Genomic DNA, 6352 nt, shown 5'->3' with positions numbered 1-6352 from the left:
TGATTAAATACTTTGCATGAATTAACGCATCTGTAAAATTGGGATAATAGTACTTGCCTCAGAGTGTTATGAGGATTCAGTGAGCTGCTTTATATAAAGTGCTGTATACAGTGTGGCAAATGTTAAGTGCTATATAAGTCATAGCTATTACATTACTGTAATTATTATTATTAAATTACTGTTGCAGCTTAATCCTTGTAATTCTTTTAACGAAGTAATTGTCTCCCTTTTATATATGAAAAAAGAGGCACAGAGAGGTTAGTAACTTGCCCAAGATCATACAACGAGTACGGTTTAGAGCTGGACCTCAAATTGGATTCTGTATTTATTCTATAGATATTCTCTGCCACTGTGCTGACCAGACTCCAAAAGGAGATTATTTTTTTTTGCCATTATACTGCAATACTGAACTACTTTTAAATCAACTGAGTTTGTCATAGTGTCCTGATATATGTTGATCTCCAAAAAAAGTGCTTTTGATTAAGAAAAATGGTCTTTCCATGAACCATTTTGGGAAAATGTCGATGTTCCCTAGGAATTATTCACACATCATTTCCCATTTTTCCCTGCTCTAATGCTAAAGTATGATTTCTTAAATTCTGACGATATGTGAGAAGCTAATTTTAGACTTCCCCTCTATGCTACAAACGAGAAGCTTGAAACAATGAATCAGTGATCCAACAGCTGCATGGCCTTATCCCTATTACAAAATCCCTATTGCTTTCTTTCCTGGGTCTTATCAGTTTATTATTAATGTCCCCATGCAAAATAATTTTTCCCATCCATAAAATAAGATGCTCTATAATTTGCCATTCTTCTGCTGTTGCTCCCCCATCCCTGACTCAGCATGCCATTCTCCTTCAAGTCATTTCCTAATTTCCAGTCATGGATATATTGCCAACTAGCTACCTCAGCAGCTCTCCATCATCTTCAAGGCCAAATTGAAACTGTTTATGCAGTGTTATGTAATCTGCTGTCAGCTGTAGATCCATTACCCATTGAGCTTTAAATAAGATCATCTCAGATATTAGGAAATCTGAGGGCCTTGCCAAGATTTCTGTCCCTGGAGGGAGCATCTTTTGCATTGGCACCCCTTCTTCTGGGCTCTGGTTTTATTGGGTAATATCCCTTCATCAAGTCAGAGATGTAATTCTGCCCCTTCTTAAGTTCTTTGAACAATGAAAGAATCCCCTAGAATCTGCCCATAAAATTAGCTGACACAGAACTAATTTTGAGTGGTCCACATTTAACAAATTCAAGTGACATCACACTGAGTATTGAGTCCCTGTTTTGAAATGTATTTTCAGCCACCCCAACATTAAAAATTCTAGCTGGTCCTTGAACTTCCCCTGGTCTCCAACTACATAGCATATTCCCTTTTCTCTTCTTCCCCTCCTATTCCAGGAGCTAAAAAACAAAAGACTTTGTTTCAGGAAGATCATTTTAGCTGTCCCCCAAAATGTTTACATTGGCCTCTGCTGACATCCATGCTCTGTGGTCTATCACCAAGTAACATTACAATTATTGTCTCAAAAAATTATTGTGACCTCCATAAGAGGAAATACATTTTTCACCTTCATTACATCACCAAGCTCATTTTGACCTAACTTTTACCTATCCTTCCAGCCTCATCTCCCCATTATTCCATGAGCTTCTTCTGCTACCAACATACTGTGCTTTTGTTATTGCTATATTTCTAAAACATGCCATTGCTCCATCCATCTGGAAGCCTCTCTTACACTCTAATTAAAGGATATATACATATAAATGGGATTATCATGACTCTTGTACAAATATAAAATGAACACATGCCAAAGATTCTATTTAACTCTATTAATGAGGGAATAGGAAAAATGTTACAACTGGTTCAACAGAGAATCCAAAGAGCATATATATCTATATCTGTCATCTATCTATCTATCTATCTATCTATCTATCTATCTATCTATCTATCTATCTATCTATCTATCATCTATCTATCTATCTATCTCTTATCAGGAACACTGAAATGAATTTTCTGCATAGATGGAAAACTGGCTCTTACACAGTAAAGGGAGAGAAATCAATTGAATCTCCATCAGAAAAATTCATTTGCATGTCTCTGAACAATAATAATTTATATCTACAACTTACAGAATTGTAAATAGCTCAAGGACAATGAAAGGCACAAAGACCGCATAGAATCAAATAACCTGGAAGGGAAATAGACGCTGCTTATTATTTTTTTTAACTTTTTTATTGTATAGTTTAACATATACAAAGCAAAGAAATAAAAAAGCAGTAGTTTTCAAAGAACTCTTCAACAAGTAAGTTACAAGACAGATCCCAGAGTTTGTCATGGGCTACCATACCATCCTCTCATATTTTTCCTTCTAGCTGCTCCAGAATATAGGAGGGTAGAGGGTTTAAATATTTTTTCGTTGTCACAATTGACTTTTTCTCCTTGTTCTTTTTGTGAAAAATAACATATATACAAAAAAGCTATAAATTTCAAAGCCCAGCACCACAGTTAGTTGTAGAACGTATTTCAGAGTTTGATATGGGTTACAATTCCACAATTTTAGGTGTTTACTTCCAGCTGCTCTAAAATACTGGAGACTAAAAGAGATATCAATTTAATCATTCAGCATTCATATTCATTTGTTAAATTCTGTCTTCTCTAACTCCACCATTACCTTTGATCTTTCCATTCCTCTCTTTAGGGGAGTTTGGGTTATGGCCATTCTAAATTTTTCATATTGGAAGGGCCTGTTACTAATATAGGGTAGGGAGATGGAACTATCTGATGTTCTGGAGAGGCTGGGCTAGCTTTCAGGACTTATCTGGACCAGGAGGTTATAGGTTCTGGAAAGTTACTCTAGTGCCTGGAACCCTTGTGGAATCTTATATATTGCCCTAGATGTTTAGGATTGGCTGGAATGGCCCTGGTTGGGGATTGGCTGGTTATGATAGGTAGCAAGGTCTAACTGAAGCTTGCATCAGAGCAACCTCCAGAGTAGCCTCTTGACTGCATTTGAACTCTCTCTGCCACTGATACTTTTATTAATTACACTTCTTTTCCCAATTTTGGTCAGGATGGAGTTGTTGATCCCACAGTGACAGGTCTGGATTCATCCTTTGGAGTCATCTCCCACGTCACCAGGGAACTTTCATCCCTGAACGTCATGTCCCACATAGGGGGGAGGGCAATTATTTCACTTGCAGAGTTGGGCTTAGAGAGATGAGGCCACATCTGAGCAATAACAGAGGTCCTCCAGAAGTAACTCTTAGGCATGCCTATAGGTAGTCTAAGCTTCTCTGCTACATACATAAGCTTCACAAAAGTAAGCCTCATGATCAAGGGCATGGCCTATTGATTTGGATGTCCCTAAGGATGTCCACAGTATCAGTAGATTCCCTCATGGTAAAGTTTAATAGTTCCATATTCTTTCTCTCATCCCTCAGGGGACTTTGCCAATACTTTTTGATTATCTGCTCAATATACTCTAGGATATATCCAAGCATTAAAATAATCTATACAGGATTAAAGGAACTCTTTCTTATTCTATGCTCCCTGTGTTTCAATTATTCAAATGGGCTGTATCGATAGGTTGAATCAGATTATGCTCTACAGAAAATTTCAGTTCCAGACCAAATAAAACCTTCTTCCATTGTTCTCAAAGAGCATGTGTGGTTCTAAAATATAGACACTATCTTTCTTACCGCTATGTTCTGAATTACTTTAACCCCAACTCTTCAGCTTCGTTGTTATCTCTAATATCAGGTTATATATATAAAACAGCCTCTCAAAATCCAGAAATAATAATTATCACTCCAGACTTAAAGTGTCTGCTCTAAAAGCTTGCAATCTAGGCCCCTGTTTTCTTATAAGCATTTTCTAAAGGTGACCATACCATTCTCATTCTTTTGTTTCTGACTTATTTTGTCTCACCAAATGTCCCACATGTTCATTCACATCGTTGCAAGCCTCCCGACTTTGTTCTTTTTTGTAGCTGCACAACCTTCGTCCATAAGTATACACCGTCATTCGCCAATCTACTTCTCCGTCAGTGCATCCTTCAGCCACCTGCATTCATCGGGCGTCATGTAGAGGGCCCAAAGTCCACAGTCCATCAATATTCTCAATTTTAGATAATTTCTTTGTTCCCAAGAGAAAGCAAACCAATAAACACGCCCTCACCAAATAGGAAATCGAAACTTCCTCTTAACTTTTGTCCCTTATGCCATTATTTACTTCTGCTGCTGCTGTGGTAGTGCTGTAGTTTCCTTTTGAATATAGCTCATAGCATGCAAGAGCAGTTTTCCCCCATACCCTGGACTTAAACATTCTCTGTACAAGGATCATATCTTTGAAGTAATTCTTGCAAGAACTAATTCATATTTCTAGTGTGAGTCAGTGAGACATGTAGGTCTATACAACCCCTTTCAATCTTGTTCTTCTTCAGTATGGTGCTATTACTTAATGACTACTAGAGAGCTACCTTCACTCCTATCTATTCCCTTACATTGGAATTCAACCTCATTAGCTAACGGTTCACCCATCTCTAGCTTCTATGTATCTCTAAGTCCCCTATATTCTGTATTATAAGCCTCTGATTATACCTTTATGCTGGTCATAAAAGTGGAATCATACAGATTCTCTCCCTTTGTGTCTGGCTAATTTCACTCACCATTATGTTCTCAAGGCTCATTCATCTCGTCATGCACTTCAGGTCGTCATTTTGTCTTACTGCTGCATAATATTCCATCATATGTATAGACCACATTTTGTTGATTCACTCATTTGTTGATGGGCATTTGTTTTGTTCCATCTTTTGGCAATTGTGAATAATGCTGCCATGAAAATTGGTGTGCAAATGTCTGTTTGTGTCATTGCTTTAATCTTTTCTGGGTATATACCAAGTAGTGCTATTGCTGGGTCATAGGGCAACTCGATATTTAGTTTCCTAAGGAACTGTGAAACAGTCTTCCATAGTGGCTGCACCATTATAACATTCCCACCAGCAGTGCATAAGTGTCCCAGTTTCTCCACATCCTCTCCAACATTTATAGTTTCCTGTTTAATAGCAGCCATTCTTATAGGTGTGAGGTGGTATCTCATTGTAGTCTTGATCTGCATTTCCCTTATAGCCAAATAAAATGAGCATCTCTTCATGTCCTTTTGAGCCATCTGTGTTTGTGCTTCAGAAAAATGCCTATTCATATTTTTAGCCCATTTTATAATTGGGTTTGTTGCTCTTTTGTTGTTGAGTTGTATGATTTCTTTGTATATACAGGAAATCAAACCTTTGTCCAATATGTTATTTGTAAATATTTTCTCTCATTGAGTTGGCTGCCTCTTCCTTTTTTTGACAAAGTCTTTTGAGGTGGAGAAGGATTTGACTTTGAGGAGTTCCCATTTATCTATTTTTTCTTTTGTTGCTTGTGCTTTGGGTGTAAAGTTTAGGAAGCAACCTCTTATTACTAGGTCTTGAAGGTGTTTCCCTATATTTTCTTCTAGAAGTTTTATGGTGCTAGTGCTTACATTTAGGTGTTTTATGCACTTTGAGTTACTTTTTCATAGGGTGTAAGATAGGGGTCCTCTTTCATTCTCTTGGCTATTGATACCCAGTTCTCCCATGCCCAATAATTGAAAAGACTCTTTGTCCCAGTTCAGAGGATTTGGGGGGCCTTGTCAAAAGACCCCCACAGATTTGTGGTCTATTTCTGCACTCTCAATTAAATTCCATTGGTCAATGCTTCTGTCTTTGTGCTAATACCATGCTGTTTTGATCACTGTGGCTTTATAATAAGTTTTAAAGTCAGAAAGTGTTAATCCTCCCACTTTGTTCTTCTATTTTAAGATGCTTTTAGCATTTGAATTTGGTAGTGAGCTTTTCCAAATCTTCAAAGTAGGTTGTTAGAATTTTGCTTGGTACTGTGTTGAATCTGTAGATCAATTTGGGGAGAATTGACATCTTGACTATATTTAGCCTTCCTATCCATGAGCAGGGAATGTCTTTCCACCTATTAAGATCTCCTTTGATTTCTTTTAGCAATGTTATACAATTTTCTGTGTACAAGTCCTTTATGTCTCTAGTTAACTTCATTCCTAAGTACTTGATTCTTTTACTTGCTTTTTTGAATGGAATTTTTTCCTTAACTGACTCCTCAGCCAGGTCATTGCTTGTATATAGGACTGTTACTAATTTTTGCACATTAATTTTATATCCCACCACCTTGCTGGATTTGTTTATTACCTCAAGTAACTTTGCTGTAGATTTCTCAGGATCTTCCAAGTATATTCATATCATCTGCAAATAACGAGAGTTTTACTTCTTCCTTTCCAATTTGAATGCCTTTTATTTCTTTG

The sequence above is a fragment of the Tamandua tetradactyla genome, chromosome 4 (assembly GCF_023851605.1).
Source record: "Tamandua tetradactyla isolate mTamTet1 chromosome 4, mTamTet1.pri, whole genome shotgun sequence".
NCBI lineage: Eukaryota > Metazoa > Chordata > Mammalia > Pilosa > Myrmecophagidae > Tamandua > Tamandua tetradactyla.
Note: the sequence above shows the minus strand (reverse complement) of the source record.